The 18,759-nt window shown below is 52.5% G+C and overlaps 1 long non-coding RNA gene across 1 annotated transcript in view; it reads right to left on the minus strand.

Annotated features, from left to right (window-relative positions):
* The window catches only part of LOC139079160 (uncharacterized), a 23,001-nt gene extending 5,834 nt beyond the window's left edge, over positions 1–17,167 (minus strand). The window contains exons 1-2 of the long non-coding RNA XR_011532510.1: positions 16,540–17,167; positions 3,502–3,564 (exon numbers count right to left, since the gene is read on the minus strand). This is a non-coding gene — a long non-coding RNA (uncharacterized lncRNA). The remainder of the gene's footprint in view (positions 1–3,501; positions 3,565–16,539) is intronic.
* Positions 17,168–18,759: the final 1,592 nt, after the last annotated feature.

The following is an 18,759-nucleotide window of genomic DNA, read 5'->3' on the forward strand; positions in this document are numbered from 1 at the left end:
TCGATGGAAGAGATGACTTCACAGGGGATATGCATGTGCCAAAACATCAAAGCGAACAGAAAAAAGATCACAGAAGATCCCACGCTGGAGCGATCTACTAATGCAGCGGCGTGTAGACACAGACGGAGCGGGCGGGACATAAAGGGAAAGGCAGGCGGCCGTGGCGGCGCAGCAATGGCCCGTCCTTCCTGCCGGAGCCCAGCGTCCTCCCCAGCTCTCCCTGTCCCCGCCTGCGGTTGTCACCGGGAGACTTGTGTTCCGGCTTTGAGCCTGTTTTCTGCAAAATGAGGGTAATTGTGAAATGAGGATAGTAACACCCACGCCTCAGGGCTGTTGTGAGGCTGAGAGGCAGTAAGCTGAGGCCTGTGCCACAAAGCAGAGCCTCTGCAGATGGGAGCAGCGAGGACAGGTTTGTTCCTCACACCTTCTCCAAGAACCTTCCGCATGTCTGGTGTCACCTCGCAGCCAGGATCCTGAGAGGAGGCGTGTACCTGCGGGAGGAACAAGGCCTCCCCGCCGGCGCAGAGCCCGGCCCTTCCGGCCTCGGCACCTCAATTTGTCAGGGTCTGTTTTATCCAGAGTCCAGCCCAAGACCCCTCCTCTCCAGTGCCCCAGAAAGTGTTTTGAGATTCCCCCAGGGGAGAGAGGCCTTTTCTCACGAGCAAACAAATTTTAACTGAAAAGCATTTTGAACATGCATTTTTAAAAAGGGGAACACCACCACCACCGTCATCACCACCGTCATCATCACCACCACTGCCACCACCATCACCACTACCATTGTCATCACCACCACCACCACCACCATCACCACCACCACCATCACCACCATCATCATCACCACCACCACCACCATCATCACCACCACCACCACCATCACCACTGCCACCACCACCATCATCATCACCACCACTGCCACCATCATCACCATCATCACCACCACCATCATCACCACCACCACCACCATCACCACTGCCACCACCACCATCATCATCACCACCACCACCATCATCATCACCACCACCACCACCACCACCACTGCCACCACCACCATCATCATCACCACCATCACCACTGCCACCACCACCACCATCATCATCATCACCACCATCATCACCACCACTGCCACCACCACCATCATCATCACCACCACCACCATCACCACTGCCACCACCACCACCACTACCACCACCACCATCATCATCATCACCAGAGCAGCAAGCTTACATTGAGGGCTTCCCTTGTGCTGGGCAATGTTTGAAACACTCTCCATCTTTCATGTACATCTTGTTTAATCCTCACAACAGCCCTGTGAGGGTTACAACTATTATTATCCCTATTTTACAGATGGGAAGACTGAGGCATAGAGAGGTTAAGTAGTTGCTTAAGTCACACATGCAGGGGGTGGGGGAGGGAGTTGAGATGCAGGCAAGAAGAATCTATAGAGGGGCATTCTTGTTACTGGACCATTAATCTAAAATTTTGATTTTAAGTGTATTGGCTCCGTAATCCCTAGAAGGATACAGGCCTAGGGACACTCAACAAGTGTGTGCGGGGGACGCATATCATGACCATTTTAATGATGTTCAGAAAAGAGGAGCTGGGGTGGACCCTTGACTCCCCGGCCAAACAGGGGCATGAGGTGACTCCCCAGTTTTTCTGCTCACAGAACATCTGAGTGACCTCACACTTTACAGATGAGGAAACTGAGTCTAGAGGGGCTAAACAGCTTGGCCAGGGCCCCACAGCAAGTAGAGAGCTGGGACTTGAACTCACGTCTTCAGGGTGCTGGCTTTGCCCAGGCTCTGAGAACTGTGAGACCCCTCTTACTCAGGCCCCAAGAGGCGAAGGCCCTTGTCAAGGGGCAGCTGGCCAGAGCCACCGTGTTGCTCTGTCTCTGATCCTGTTCCTCTGTCTCACCCACATGGCCCCAACTCCCATAGGCCAGGCCTCGTGGCTGTGGATGAGGAGCTTTCTCACCACCGCTGCCCACTCTGGGTAAAGAAGCAGACCCTTGCAGCCGCCTCCCGTGTGGGGAAGCGGGGGTCCTCACGTGTCAGCTGGCCCAGCTGACACCCGCTTTCTCTGCTGGGCTCAGGAGGGGCAGGCATAATCTAGAAGAGTGGAGGCGGCTTTTAAATACCCTTTAATACCTCCCCATTGTAAAAAAGAACATCCACACAGAGAAAATTAAATGACTGCACTGCTGAAAAGCCTTCGGCTGGGTAAGGCTCCTGATCAGAGCTGGGAATGCGGCCAGGAGAAAGTCATCTCCGCAGCCCCGCTGGGAATGGAGACAATGACCCGGTTAGAGAAGCCTTTGGGAGGGGCCTGTCCTGACTGTCCCCTCTGAAAGGGGCACCTGCCACCTCTTTTCTCCCAGAACTACATTATCCACAAAAATCTATAAGACCTTTGATTGTTCTCCCTTAAAAAGGAAGGGTGGGGTGGTCCCTCAACTGGCACTGGATTAGACTAACTGTGGAACCTCCTGACTCAGCATACCACTCAGCAACAGCTGGGAGCGAACGGATTGAAGATCACTGAAAAGTAAATAACTAACAAATAAAGGGGAGCAGGCCCTGGCTGCTGGTCCCAGTCCCGACCTTCATAGTCATGAGGGAGGGGTCCCTTCAGCATCTTTCTGGGGAGGTGCAGTCCTGTGGGAAGCCCTCGCCAGGCCCAGCGCGCTCTGGCACCAACACTCACACTTGTGTGTGAATGGATGAATCCAGAGACAGCTCACCTCTGACCACAGCTCCCATGGATGAGGTGCGTGGCGGGTCCCCAACCTCCGCCCAGCAGGCTGCCTGGAGACGCCGTGCAGGCTGGATTCCCGAGGACGGCCTGCTTCCTCACTCAAGCCCCCACTGAGCCCCTCCTGTGTGCCAGGCCCTGTGCAGGTGCTGGGGATGGGCCCTTCCCCGAGGGGCTCACACTCTGGTGGGAGTGTCAGAGGCAGCTGCAGACAATTATGTCAGGCGGGACAGGGCGAATCCCCTCACTGTGGAAGCCTGAGGAAGGGCCAACCCTGACGGGAGGTCAGAGGAGCTTCCTGGAGGAGGTGACATTGGCTAAGATAGGGCCGGGATGGAGAGGGGTGGGCCGGTGGGAGGCAGGGGACCATCACAGCCTGGACAGGCATGAGGCAGCTTGGGGAGGGAGGTGGGGACGGGGACGGCAATTGGTTCTCACTGAAGAGTGACAAAGGAGGCAGCTGGGAAGGGCCCTCTGGGGTCCTGAAGGCTTGTGAGCCTCTTGGACTTTGGATGCTCCTGAGGCAATGGTGGGGCCCCTGGAGAACAACGTCGTCAGGTATTCACTGTAGAAAAGAAAGGGGATTCGCATGAGCCACAGGCGACACACTTAAGCTGTGTCTGGCTCTTCCAGGGCGCTTGTGTGAGCCCGTCTCGCTTGACACATGCAGAAGCCCTTTGTGGATTCTGGACGGTGGTGGCCTGCCTCACACACCCCATGAAGCCAGCAAGTGTTTGAACCCACCTCTTGGCCGAGCCACCTCTGGGCCCGGGCTAGAGCCTGGCGTGGTCCTTGCCACCCTGCCTGCTGAAAAGGGAGAGCAGAAAATGTCACTCACACATTTCTGGCTGGGTCCCATCGCCCCTGGGGCGCCACCCACCCGTGCCCAGGAGGACTGCCTGGCCGACCTGGAAGGCTCCAGGCCTGGGGAGCAGAGCGGGTCCCCACGGCCCTCTGAACCTCTGTCCACGCAATTGTGTGGCATGATAACTGGGACTGTGGCCAGCAGGGGGCACCCCAGGACAGACACTAGGATCACTCAGCAACCGTGTCCTTCATACACTGAAAACCAGTGTCCCTACTCTTCCTCTTCTTCCCAGAGCCCAGACCTCCAGGTGTCTTCATGAAATCATATTCGGAAAAGCCCTTCTGCACCTGACACCTTTGACCACACTGATCATTGGGAACGAGAGGTCCTTGAAAAGTCCCCACAGGGAGGTTTTTCTGAGATAACTAGTCAGTCCCATTTATCAAGGAAGGGGGACAGATAATCTTAGGATCAGGGCTAGGGGGATACTGGCTGGAAGAGGTTCCCAGGGGACCCCAGCTGGTGTTCACCAGAGCCATTTCTTGGAGCCCACCCAACCCACACTCTCATTAGGCCCCTCACTCGGGACATCTGCATGCCAGGCGGGGTGTCAGCATCTTGGGACCCTACTCCTGCGACACCCTGGCTGGGCAGGTTTGGCCCTGACCCAAGGCAAAGGGTTTGGGTCAGGTTCATCCTGAAATCAGTCCCAAGGTTAGCCCAGAACTGCCCTGGGGTGGCAGAGGGAACCGTGGGGCTGGAGGGAGGTCTTCTCTAGTTATTTTCGGGCGAGAACAGGCAGCCTTGCTCAGGAGTGTGCGATGCACTGTGCAGATAAGCATCGGATGAGCAGAGTTCAGTGCTGTAATTAAATACTACACACAACAAAGTTAATCCCACACCTACTGAAAGATACATGTGATGGGGATTGTGTGGCATGATAACTGGGCAGAAATAGAAAGTGTATTGTGTAAATGAATAGAATTGATGCTGATTTTCTCAGCCAACCTTTTTACAGCTTCCTGTCCTTGCTAGTACCTTCCTGTCTAAGGCAGGGTTGATGGTGGGTCATCGTAGTTGTACATAAATTGACACCAGTTTCATGTCCATCCTACCCACCCTGCCAGAGACACTGAGTTTCCCGGGGGAAACTTCCTCCCCCTATTTATAGTCCATGTGGCTGACCTCACACTAAAGTGAGGGATGAGCCTGTGACCCAGACATGCGCAGTGAGAACACTGCACACACCTGTGCCCCAGTGACTAGGAATGGACGTGCAACCCAGTCACAGTCAATGAACCTCAACTCTTGGACTCTGGTTAGATCTGTTGGGAAGAAGGAAGTCTCTCTCTGCCGGCCTTGCCATGGGGCAAGTGAGGCCAACCCAAGTTATGCTGGTTGAGGAAAAGAAGCGGAGCAGAGAGACCGGGTCCTATTGGCATTGTTTGGTCTCCTGGATCCAGCCATGTGAAGCCACCTTGAACTTTTTAGTTATAGGAGTCAATAAATTCAGTTTTTTGCTGAAGCTAATTTGAGTTGAGTATTTGTCACTTGGAACTAAAAATCTCTTGTCTGCTACACATTAGGGAAGCTTAAGGCGAAAGGAAGATAGGTGGGAATGAGGGGAACCAGTGAGATACGGTGGCCTGAACTTGGACGGGTACAGGGGAGAGAGAGAAGAGAACAGATCCAAGAACTTAGCAGGTGGCATCAATGGGACTCCCCGAATGACTGGATTTGTTGGGAGAGGGAGAGAGAGGAGCGAGGAAGGGCTAGGGGCCAGGGACGTGCTGTTCTCCAAGGCAGAGAGCATGAGGAGGAGCGGGTACGTGGAAAGACACCAGCTTCCACTTCGCAAGTGTGTGGTTTGGGTGCCCCTGGGCATCCCGGCACTTGTCCAGTGGGCTGCTGGCCGCGCGCATCTGAGCAGGCACTGTGGTGGTCAGCAGAGGGAGCTTCTGGAAGCCTTGAGAGTGGAGACATTGCCCAGGGAGAGGGGAGAGGGCGACAGAGGAGCTGGGGCCAGGCACTGAGGGGCACCTACGTTGAGGACAAAACGCTGGAAACAGAGAAAAGGGTTTGGAGATGACAACTCCAGAGAGCCTGCCAGGGTCATTACTGGCTGCCCTCAGCCTGTCTAAGGGCAGGGACTGTGTCTGATTCATTCCCCAGGTATCCTCAGCAGCAGCCCTCGCCTGGCATCTAATGGGAGCTCAGTAACCGTTTGCTGGATGAGTGAGTGAGTGAACAAGGGAACAGCCGAAGGGCTGGTGGAGGGCAGATATGAACTTAGTCCAACTTCTTACAAAAAAAAATCAGATTGGGACATTAGAACACCAGGTTGGCTTGTTGCTTGAGATGGGCACTTTGTCTGGCACCTCTGAGAGGCCTCAATTCTGGGGCCAGGGTCCTCCCCCACTCCCCTTCTCTCCCTTATGCCGCCTCAAGTCACAGCCAGGAAGGAGCTGGCAGGGAAACAGGCCACTCGCTTTCCTTTTCCTTTTCAAGAGCCTGCTCTTCCCTTAACTTAACTTCCCTTAACTGACACCTGTCTGACTTCAGGCCCTTGAATCTGTCTGGTTCAGGCTCATTCTTTACCCACCCTCCTCTGCCCTCAGGCTCCCCTGATGACACCAAAGGACCAAGCCGGGAACCAGCCTGGCACACCCCCCCCCCACCCCTGTCCCTGGACCCCCTGGACTGCCTGTCTGCTGCTGTCATTCACCAAAGTCGCCTTTGTCATTCCCTCTCCTTCCCCATCCCTGCCTTGGCTCCAGACACTGTTCTGCCCAACGAGGGTTAAATGAACTCCTGAACACACGCGTGGGGATTTGGGTGCTGGGATGGAAGCCGTAGGGGGAGAAGAGTGGCAGCAGGTGGCGAGCCAAACTGACTGCACTTCCTGGGAGCCGACGTAAAGGAGCTCAAACTGGAGCCATCCTAGGGGGTGTGGTATCCCCCTGTGGTTTTAATCTGCCTGTCCCTAATGGCCGATGACCTTGAGTATTGTCGCATGTACTCATTTGCCCTCCCTATACCCTCTTTGGTGAAGTGTCTGTTCAAATCTTTTGCTCAGTTTTTATAATTGAGTTTTTATCATCTTATCGAGTTGCAAGAATTCTTTATGCATTCTAGCTACAATCCGTTTGTTGGATATATGTTGTTTTTTTACAGTTTTATTGAGATATAATTCACACACCATAAAGTTCACTCTTTTAAAATGTATAATTCAGTGGCTTAGAATATATTCACAAAGTTGTGCATTGACTATCACTGTGTTGAATGTATGTTTGCAAATATTTCCTCCTAGTCTGTGGCTTGCTTTTTCATTTTCTTAACAGATTCTTTCGAAGAACAAACCTTTATGATTTTGATGAAGTCCAATTCATTGATTTTTTCTTTTGCAATTTGTAGTTTTTGTGTTGTATGTAAGAAATTTTTGCAAAACCCAAGGTCATGAAAATTTTCTCCCGTGTTTTCTTCTAGAATTTTTATAGTTTTAGCTGTTATATTTAGGTCTGTGAGCCTTTCCAGGCTAATTTTTGTATATGGGGTGAGGTCAGAGCCAAGGTTCTTTTTTTGTCATTTTGATCATATGATTGTTCCAGCTCCATCTGTGGAAAAGAGCATCCTTCTGCCTTTTTCACTTTGTCGAAAATCAATTGACTGTATATGCATGGGTCTTTTTCTAGACTCTCTATTCTGTTTCATTGATTTGTCTATTTTTATACCAATACCACACTGTCTTGACTATTGTAGCCTTATAATATGTCTTGAAACCAGGTAGCATATATCCTCCAAGTTGTTCTTCTCTTTCAAAGTTGTTTTGGCTATTTCAGATCCTTTGCATTTACGCATAAATTTTGGAATCAGCTTCCCAAATTTCCACACACTTGCAAAAAAGCCTCCTGGGTTTTGATTGGAATTGCATTGAATCCATAGATCATTTGGGGGAGAATTGACATCTTAACAATATAGAGTCTTCGATCCAGGAACATGGTCTATTTCTCCTTTTATTTGGGCCTTAATTTCTCTCAGTAATATTTTGTAATTTTCAATGTTTAGGTCTTGAATATCTTTTGACAAATTTATCTTAACGATTTCGTATTTTTGATGCCATGGTGTGATACTGCTTTTAAAATAGCAATCTTCATTGTTTATTTCTGGTATATAGAAATGCACTTGATTCTTGCATATTGGTCTTGTGGCCTGCAACCTTGTTAAACTCCCTTATTATTTCTGGGAGCTTTTTCGTAGGAGGCGTAGGATTTGCTACATAGATGATCATGTCATCTGTGAATAAGGAGGATTTAATTCTTCTTTTCCAATCTATAAGCATTTTATTTCTTTTTCTTGCCTTATTGCACTGGTCAGAGCCTCCTGCATAATGTTGAATAGAAGTGATAGAGAAGACATCCTTGCCTTGTTCCTGATCTTAGAAGGCATTCAGCTTTCTTAGAAGGCATTCAGTCCTTTGCCATTAAGTATGATATTAACTGAAGCTTTTTTTAAACGCCTTTTATCAGGTTGAGAAAATTCCTTTCTAGTCTTAGTTGGCTGAGAGAAATTTTTATCATGAATGGCAACTAGATTTTGTCAAATTCTTTGATTAGGATGATCATATGTTCTTCTTTTGCAATCTGTTAATATGCTGAATTACACTGATTGGGTTTTGAATATTAAACTAGGCTTACATTCCTAGGATAAACTCTACTTAATCATGATGTGTTATCCTTTTTATACATTGCTGGATTCCATTTGGTAGAATTTTGTTAAGGATTTTGCGCCCACAACTGGTGGGATCACTAATGAGTCCCTGTCTTGTGTGAGCTCGTGTCCCTGGCTCCTTTTGGGTGGCTCTTTCCCCAGCCTCAAGTTGCTCCTCACACACGCCCTCATCAGTTCTCAGCTGAGGCATGAGGGAGGCATAGCTCCAGGGCTTTCTCTTGGGGCAGTGCTGTCTTCCCTGTACCCTGTCCTGTGAGCTTTATTCATCTTGGCTCCTGGGCTTTCACCGTCTCCTCAGCTCAAGGGGACCAAGCTCCCCCTGGGCTTGCCTCCTGTACCACACCCCAAAAACTCTCCAGGCAGGAGGTGGAGGCAGTCAAAGGCTCACTCCTCAGGGCCGTCTCCTCTCTCAGGGGCCACTGTCCTGTGCTCCCTGTTGTTCAATGTCTAAAGGCCATCGTGTCATGTATTTTGTCTAGTGTTTTAGCTGTTTCAGGTGGGAGGCTGAATCTGGTCCCTGCCGCTCCATCTTGGATGGGAGCACAATTCCAGTCTTTTTTTGAAAAGAAATGTCAGTTTTTAGCTAGTCAAGGTCGTGTTTTCCTCATTCAACATTCTAACATAAGCATGCTCATGGGGAGGTAAACTTTCCATAGATGCCGCTGTGAGGACTGTGAAATATTCTGTCAAGGGCGTGGCCAAGTTTCACTGATCCTGACCCTACATCTGGACAATCCCCGTCTCAGCCACGTGAGAGGAGGTGCCGCCCTTCCCACATGAGGGCTCTGCCTCCTCGCCTCGGGCTCTGCTCACCACTGATGCGCTTCCTGACAGAAAGCATTTGGCACCGCAGACTTCAATGAGGTGGTGATTAAGGACTGCAGAAGAAGCGCTTTTCAATTGAAACCTATTTTTTTCCTGAATGGAGCAGGTGTCTGGAAGTCATAGTTAGGGAAATGAAAGGATCATATTATTCACAACTTTCCTGTAATTAAACTCATCCACTTTCTGAATGAGGCCTTGTGCCCAAAATAACAATAACCATAGCTCCCACCTGGGGAGCCCTCTCTGTCTGTGCAGCAGCACCCTCTTAGGCACTGGAGCCAGGCTCTGGTTTGCTCCAGAGGTTAGTGGACCACGAGAAGGCCTCTCCCAGGAGCCCAGAGCAGGCCAAGGTCTGTTAGCTGAACCCTCCCGGCTGAGCTTCCTTTCCTCTGGTGCTGGTAGAGACCTCGGGCAGGAGATCAAGGGGCATGTGACAAAAGGATTGACAAGATAAACTCAGCAGCAACATAATAATTACTACCATTTATTAAGACTCAGTGCTAAGTGCTTAATCCTCACAGAAACCCTGTGAGGGACACGTTGAGAAATTACAGTTCAGAGACGTGAACTAACATGCTCGAGGTGACACAGCGAGTTGGTGGTATTATAGGATTCTAACCTGGACAGTCTAACTCCAAAACATTTCTTTTAACCACTATCATTTGTTTAGCTAAGTCCTCCCGTACCTCCAATCCCCACCCACCCTTCTCTCCACGAGAAGCCCAGGGGAGCCTGGATGACTGGGACAGCCTGAGAAGGGCTGAGCCCCGGGAAACTGCCATCCTGGGAACTGACTGCGTGTGGCCAGAGCGCATCTAAAGCCAAGAGCCACTCAGAGGCCACACTTCCTTCCTGGAGGGAGCCGAGTAGGACCTCTGCCCAGCGCAGGGCTCTCCTGCCCCCAGGCCCACGCACTGCCCCAAGTCCCGGGGTCCTTTTCCTGCCCTGAGCTCTGAAAGAACCAGACAATTATTTATTCAAAGTCAGTCGTTGTCCTGCCAACCAGCGTGCCCAGTGCGGTGCGTGACATACCCTCTTTTGGAATTCTCTGGGTGGTGTTCTTACAGCTTCACTGATGAGGAAACCAAGCCTAGGGGTGGGCGGTGATTTGCCCAAAGAAAATGAAGGAAACAGGATTTGCACTAAAATCTGCAAAGGATCCTGTCATCTTTCACTGAAATCTGACCACTGGTGGTGAAATTCTTCATCATTTATCAAGAGCCTCCATGTCTCTTGTGCCGCGCCTGAGTCCACCAGTACTTGTGAGAGTGGCCAACAGAAGGCGCTCTGTTCCCCCAGGGGGCGTGTGGTGGATCAGACAGATGACAGATATTACCCTCTTAATCCCAGGCAGCCCTGACCACACAGATTGATTCTGAAGCTTCTGTGGATTAATTATAGTCAGACTCCTTGGTTAAGGACAACAAAAACAGACTTAAGCAACCTGAGCAGAAAAGAGGCTTGTTGAAAGGATATTGATTTGAGCCAATGGGGCCAGGCTCCTGAGGACCTAGCCACAGCCGCGCCTCCGAGCCAGTCTGCTTAGGGTGTCCCCACACCACGACTGGATGTCCCTCCACCGGCAGGACTCTGGGGTCACCACCATCACAAAGAGCAGAACAGCTGATCTTCACTGAGTCCTCACCAGGTCCAGGCATGCGCCAAACACTCTGCCTGGGTAATTCATTTTCTAGATGAGGAAACTGAGGCAGAGGAGGTGAAGCAAGTTGACAAGATTGACAGCCAACAAATGGAAGAGCCAGGATTCCACCTGACCGACTATTTCCTGAGCCCTTGCTCCTCATCACCATGGTTTGCTTTCTTGCTGCCATCTCTGACGGTCCTTTCTGCTTTGTGTCCCTCCTTCAGGACCCAAGGTCCCAGCAGAGTTCTGAGCTCAGCCCACATCCCAGCTTTCAGGGAGAGGCGAGGAGACCACCTGTTCTGCCTCAATTTCCTAAGCAGAAGGTGTGGCCCTGGATTTCAACTAATCTTGAGATTCCCCCAAACGTGGAAGGGAATTCAGATGCTGGGTAACCCTCAAATGTCAATGCCCCCACAGGACTGAGATGACTCCTATGGAGGACTGTCTGCCACGGCCAGCCCTCGAAACCTTCGGCCCTCCCACTGGGAATCTGGATACAGCGACGTGAGGCTTCTTGGCAGATAAACTCCTGGGCTCCAGGGTAGGATGGGTAACTTGAGGCATGGTCTGGTGGTCCTTCATGGGAACAGCTGGGCTGGCGTCCCCCAGATGCCCGGGGGGGCCTTTTCCATACAGGCCAGGAAGCCAGGTTTCCGAGATCGGTGTCATCCGCCCTTACCCCATTTTCCTGAGAGACGGCAGCGCCTGCCTCCCCATCCCTGGCGGCGCGTCTCAAGGAGAGCAGAGCTGCTATCTTTGTTTGGCATTTTTCAACGTCAGCAGCAGAGAAGCAAAATCAGCCCAGAGGGCTGTTTAATTGCAATATATGAAATCATCCTTTTTCAAGGGGGAAAAAAAGAGTTCCCCACCCCTTCGGTTTCTAGCGCAATACTGTATCTGCTGATTCCGGTCCCATTCAAAGCCAAACAAGCACATTCATCATCGCAGAAAGTACCATTCACGCGCACGCTCTCCACAGGGCTGGATTTCGCCTCAAATGTTCCCCAGCCCAAGTAAGCCTGTGCAAGCTGCTGAAACCCAGTGGGTGGGTGTGGAGGGGAGATGCTGCCACAGCTCCCTGGAGAACACCCTCTGGCCCCTTGGTGCCCCAAGGGCAGAAGGAAAGTCAGCAGGCGCCCTGGACCGGGTCAAAAGTCCTGGCCCAAATGCCAGCTCGGACCTGGGGCAGGGCCCTTGCCCTCTCTGGGGCTTAGTTCCCTGTCTGTAAAACCAGAAGGTCAGGCTGGATGAGGGGTGGCAAGTGTGCGAACCTTGCACCCCCAGTCTCCCCCGCCTGGCCCACGCCCACTTCTCTATTACTCAAGACTTCATTCACTGAGCCCAGCTGTGGTCTCAGAGTCCTTCTCAGCACTCAGGCAACCGCATTTGACAGGAAGCGCAGTAGTAGCAGCCAACAGGCCTTGCCGTGCGCCCTCTGTGGGCCAGACAGCGTTGAGTGCTCGGCCCGCGGGGGTACTTACCCCACTCAACAGCCTCATGAGCATAACTAATGGCCCCACTTTACAGAGGAGGCGTAGACGGGGTAACGTGCCCAAGGTGACACAGCCGGCAAGTAGAGGAGTCAGGATTCAGACCCAGGCCGTCAGGTTCTTGACTCTGAGCTCTTAACCCTCACTACTATATAGGTAAGTCAACAAAGAACTGGCCTCTGGAGAGAGATAGGGGTCCCCCAGGTCATCCTTATGTGCACTTTGCACTTGATAAATGTTTGTTGAATAAGCGAATGAATGAATGAAGTGAAAACTAGAAAAACGCTGGGAAGAAGACAATAATAATAATAATAAAATAATAGCTGCCATTTATTGAGTGCTTACTGTGTGCCAGATGTGACCCCCCACCTTGGGAGGAGCTCAATAAATATTTGTTGAAAAATGAGGATGGTTAACACCTGTCTCATCTACTCTCCCCACATCTTTTTGAGGCAAGAACCACATGGCCTCATTAGAGGCGAGATTAAGTTTCCTCTGTTAGCAACGAGCAGAGCTGGGCCCAGATCTGACCCTAAATCCAGCGCCTTCTGGAAGTGCTATGGGAGGACCACGAAGAGGGCAGCTGGAGAATTTGAGGGGCATGCGTCCTTGTAAATTCTGCCAGGGAAGCCCCACAAGCTGCCGAGAAGGGGAAGGTTAGGCGGCCAGCCTGGACAGCCTCTGGGTTTCTTCCACCGTGTCCGGTGCTTGCTCTGCCCGGCTGCTCTGCGACAAGAGGCCGGCCTGAGGGAGGCACACGGAGAGTCGCAGCGTCCTCAGGGTACCCCACCTCCAGTGCACCTCATCAACTTGAGCCAGCCGACAGGGAGGGTGAGCCTGACCTCGCTCAGGCGAGGCTCTTCAGTCCTCTGACTGTGACCCACAGAGAGAAATTTGTTTCGTACACGCACTCCAAAACAACAGTCCCACAGAACAATGTTTCCCCTTTCTAATTGCAGAGTGTGGTGACAACTTTCTATTCTAGTCTGTCAAAATAACACACTGGTGGTCACACACTAAGTTGATTCCATAGACCATTAATGGGCTGTGTGATTTGAAGTACATCGCGCTAGGGTCGTGCACAAGTACTAGCTAATATTAACAGAGTGCTCACTACCAACTGTGCAGGGTGCAACCCATTTGACCCAGAAACAGCCCGACAGGTAGGTCATTACTGTTTCTTTGTTTTGGATGAGGGAATGGAGACCCAGAGAGCTGGAGCGACTTAGCAGTGCATCCCTGGTGTATCGGTCAGCTACAGCTGCAGAACAAGCAGCCTCAGAATCTCAGTGGTACCAAACAATAGGCGTGTATTTCTCACTCCTCAGTTTGTGGGTTGGCTGGGGTGCGTCTGCTCCACACGTCTCATCCTTGTCCTAGAACAGCAGGCCTAGGGGCAGGGGCACGCAGGCCCCACTGCAAAGCGCATTTCAAGCCCCTGTTGCATCACACCTGCCAACTCCCAAGTCGCAGGGCTGCACTGCTGCACTTTCAGTTAGGGCTCTGGGCTCTTCTGAAGAGGAGAAAGGAGCACACCCGTGCACGTGACCACAGCAGCAGTGCACGCTCTGGCAGACTGCTTTTTGGGTTTGGAGTCAAGTAAAAATAGCATTTAAACATCCTCCATTTACATCCTCTGTGGAAAGACTTATGATTCTTTGTTTGCGTGCTTCTAATGAATTCATTCCTTTAAGAAGGAAGGAAGGAAGAAAGGAAGGAAAAAATGGAGGAAGAAAGGAAGAGGGAGAGAGAACCCAGAGGGTAGGCAAATGGCCTCACATCTCTGAGCTGATTTCTTCACCTGTGAAATGATGACACAGGTGAATACGTTTTAACATGTTGAGTGACAAAAGTAGGTTACGGCACAGCACGTGGTGTCTCATGTTCGCATTTCATATTCATATTTAATATATACGCACGTGTGTGCATATTTAAGTGCATAGAGACATGCGTGAGAAAGGTTCCGCTAAATCTTACCAGCAGTTACTGCACAATGGTGAAATTTGGAGTGATTTTTTATTTTTTCTGTTCACTTTCTCTGCTCTGCATGAATGTTTTACCAGGAGAATGTATTACGTAGATCATCAGAGAAAGCAACAAGGGCCATCACATTTTGCTAAACAAAACCAAAATCACCAGTGCCTGTGTCACATCCCAGCGCCCTCTGAGGGCGTCAGCCCCGCCCCTCGCGGGCCCTCTTTCAGAGCCCGGGTCTGCTTATCGTGCAGACGGGGCGCAGGCCCACACACACTCCCTCCACATTCTGGCCGTGTGTCCTTGTTCCTGCTCACCACCCTGAACACTCTGGACACCTTATCTCTCACATTCCGCTTCCCTTCCCCGTTCCCATGACCTTCAACGACGTGGAGTCTGTCTTCGCTAACACTCTATGAAGTGGGAATTCCTTCTTTCACTCATTCATTCATTTTTCCCTACATTCACTCATCTATCCATCCATTTGTCAAACATTCACTGGTGCCCGCTCTGCACCAAGCTCTGTGCTGGAAGCCAAGGACCCAGAGACAAATCAGATGCCAGCCTGACGCAAAGTTCCCTCAGTCCAGCAGGTGGGACGTACCAGCTAACAGGCGTGTGCAAAATGCTGCAGGAGCACAGAGGTGGACTTTGATTCTCCTGGTCTAACCCTCATCACCTCCATTCTACAGAGAAGCGTGGTGGAGGCCCAGTGTCAGAGCAGGAAGGCTCTGAGAGGCGTCTTTCAGGGATGGTAAACAGGTGGCATGTGGTAGCATCACTCCTCCCACCCCATGACCACGATCGACGTTACTGATCAAACAGGCCTCTTTCCCCACGAACCCCAGGCTCCTTTGAGTCAGTGTCTCACTCCATTCCAGCCAGCCATACCTGGCAACTGGAGCTGGCACGTGTGTTAGCAAGTCCAACCCCGGATGGGGGAATGGAGACAGCGAGGCCCAGAGGCGCTGAAGGTCATTCAACAGGTTAACCTCCCAACTCCTTGCTCCCAGACACAGAGGGGATGACTGCAGAGGGGCTGGGTCAGGCTTCACCTTGTGTAGTTCCAGCCTGCCTGCCCGCACCGCCAACAGGTGAACTCTCAGCTTTCTCTGTTCTCTGCCCCGCGGCAGGGAGAAGAGATTGTCCTCAGCAGAAGAAATCCAGGAGGCATTATGGCAGGACAGCTTTTTGGCAGGCTGTGAATTGCCAAGTGGATTAGGAAGGACACATAAGCCGGAAGATGCCAGGCCCACACACGGTGACGAGCACAGCTTGGATCTATTTCATTTCTGATCACACCGGAACAGAACAAGAATTATGGACAAAGTGCATAAACCTAAGCGGCTGTGCCTGATAATTTACACTCCTCAATGTCGTTTTTAATGCTCCATGTCTGCCTCTCTCCAACCTGGGAAACACTAAATCCGGCCGTTTGAAGACTTGCTTCACGCTACAATATGCCGAGTCTTCCCAGACTTGGCTCGGTTCCCATGATAGCCCCCATGCGCCCCGGGGCCCCGGGCCCCCACCCTGTGACCCTGCTGCAGGGACGAAACAAGAGAAGGAGACTGGCAGAGGGGGCACTGAGCACACACGCACGCCCGTATCCGTACCCCTCCTCTCCCAGGCCCCACCACACTTTAGGTGTCAGAGCGAGTTGGGAGCATAGGCCTTGGGGTCACGTGGCCGTGGACTGAGTCCTAACCCCCCACCTCTGAAGGGTGGGACTTGGGACGAGGCCGTCACTCTCTCTCAGCCTCAGTGCCCTCATCTGAAAGCGGGCTAATGAGATCGGCTGTGCGGGGTTGCTGCAGGGAGTCCACACTGAGAGTGTGTCTGACTGTAGCGCGGCTTAGGGCACCCAGCAAGTCCTGAAAGCATGACTGTTATTATCACATTATTGTCCAGATGCAGGATGACGGACCTGTCCCCTGGGGCCTGTCAGAGACGCCTCCAGGCTGGCATTCACAGAGCCCTCGGCTAGACACAGGATGGACTCTCTATGTGTTAGATGGATGGATGGATGGATGGATAGGTACATGGACAGGCGAGTGGCTAGATGGAAGAATATTTGCACAGGTTCTATTTCTGGCACAGAAAACATCAAAGCAGGGATTTGAGAAGGCCCAAGTTTGGCATCCCTGAAGTCAATCTCAAAGGTGACATTTCCTGCTTCCCTCAGAAACCCATCACTCTCCCGCCATTAGAGAATTTCTCCAAACTCTTCCCAAACCCATCCAGACCCACTGCAAAGCCCTGCCCCACCCCTGCCTGGTTCCGCCTCATCTGGTCTAAAATCCCCAACTCACCACTCGGAGCGCACTGCAGCCAGGCCTGTCCACTCACCCCTGAGCTGGGCACAGCAGGCGGCTCCGTGGAGGGCAGGGCTGGCTTTGGGAGGCGCCGGGGGCCCTGCTCTGGCTCAGCTCTTAGAGCTGAGGCGTCTGGGGGAGGACACCCTTCCGACGAGGGTGACGGAAGCAAGGCTCTGGGCCCCTCTGAATCTGCAGAGCTGGTCTGGGTTCTCGGTTTAGCTGGGTCATGGGCACCATTCCTTCCCAGCTGTAATCAAAGGCTGCTAGTCACCCTGCTTGGCAGCCCACCTCTCCGCCAGAAGCCCAGGGCGGCACGGGGCGGGGCCTTCCTCGATCTCCTGCGGTCACTTGACACACAGTAAATTGCTTCTCATGAACTCGGGCAGGAGGCAGTCCAGGGGGAGCCACTGCCTCATGACGAGTGACATTCGTCAGGTGCCATCTTCATTACCTGCAGGCAGGGTTGGGCTGCCTGGCAGGGGGAGCCTGCAGCAGCGCCAGGGCCCAGGGCTGAGTGCATCAGCCAGCAGGGCTCCACCGGGACAGACATCAACAGAGACACAGGTGGAGGTGGGCGAGGTGCCCTGAAGGGACCAGCGCCAGCGCCCGCTGCTAGCTCCGAGACTTGGTTTCCTCCTCTTTAAAATGAGTGCACAGGCCTCTCCCGCTTCGCTATCTTTTCTGAGGATCAAAGAAACAGAAGGCATAACAATCACAACAATGCTTGCATTTGCACAGCATTCTACAGTTAACAAAGGCCCTTTCCTTGCCAGGAATACGATTCAATAAATATTGTCCCTCCTCTCACCTGTGAACTGCTGCCTAAAATTCCACCATGAGACTCGAGTTCCTTTATCCTAAGCCTTTATTGCTCCCTGCCCGCCCCTTCCCAGGGGGCAGTGTTTTGCGAGCTCCAGGATGGAATGTGTTCGGGGAGGAGAAGCAGCAGCTGGGAGCTCCTCAGCTCTGGCGATGGCCTCCATGCTGCCCGTCTCCTTCCATCCTTGCTGCAGTTTCAGTGAGGAGCAGGAAGGTGCTGGGGGCCTCCCTGAGGGAGGAAGGGCCAGAACAGGGTGTCTGGGATGCCCCAGAGGAAGCTGGCTCTTCCTCCTGGGGAGGACGGAAGGGAAGGGAAATGTCACTGCAAGTGCTGCCTGTTCCCAGATATGCGCTGGGTTTCATGAAGTGTCACGCGATGCTCCCAACAACCACCGCTAGGTAGATACAGATTAATACCTCCATTTTACAGGGGGGAACTGAGACTCAGAGAGGGCAGGGAGCATGTCCCTGTCACAAGGGTAGGAGGTGGCCAAGCCTGTAATCAGACCCGCTCTGTCTGAGCTGGGTTGGGTGGACAGGGGAACAGAAGACAATTCGATGGGTCTTGAATGTGTGGATAGACAGACAGGTGAGGCGGGAAGGGAGGGGTGGTGGATGGTGAAGGCGGAATGTGAAGGTGCAGGTTAAGCGGGCAGACTGAGCCAGGCTCCATCCCTGCAGCTCAGGGTCTGGACTTCTCCAGTCTGGGCTCTCCTGGGCCTCCGGCCAGGGCAGGGGAGACGTTTACCTGGGCACAGTCTCCGGGAAGCCTGCGGGGCCCTGGGGGGCCCTGGGGTCGGTAAGAACAGTAGAGGAAGTGGACTTCCTTCCACTCCCACTACAGAAGGGCTCCCCTCCACCTGCCCCGTCCCCGGGGGTGTGAGGGCACAGCCCAGGGACCGTCTGGCAGGAAAGCTGTAGTGGGAAGAGCTGCCTGGGCAGAAGTAGTGTTAGAGAGGCTCTCAGCTTCTAGAATAGTCACAGCATTACTCCTGCTGGAACAGAGGAAGCCCACCCAGGGGGAAGGGGTCCCGTGGGAGTCCAGGAATGGCCCAGAATAGACCTTCTCCTCATCAAAGGCTCAGGTCCTCCCTTATTCACCAGGCCCTGTCTGCCCCCACCCCAGATCCACACGGCCCATCCGTTCCTGCCCACTCCTTTCACCCCAGGAGCCTCGCACATCAAATGCTTCCCTCTCTGCGTGCCCTGTTTCACTTTTAAATACTGTCCTTTCCTTCCTCTCTCCTTATCCATCTGCAGGGACAGCTTTCCCTTCCAGCTGCCCAGACCAGAAACTTTGGGATAATCCCGGAAGACTCTCTGTCTCTCCCCACGTCCAGCGTCCGCATCTCCCTCTGAAGCTTCCAGGACCCTCCACGCTGCCCCCTGGGCGGA

Source organism: Equus przewalskii, chromosome 2 (genome assembly GCF_037783145.1).
Source record: "Equus przewalskii isolate Varuska chromosome 2, EquPr2, whole genome shotgun sequence".
Taxonomy (NCBI): Eukaryota; Metazoa; Chordata; class Mammalia; order Perissodactyla; family Equidae; genus Equus; species Equus przewalskii.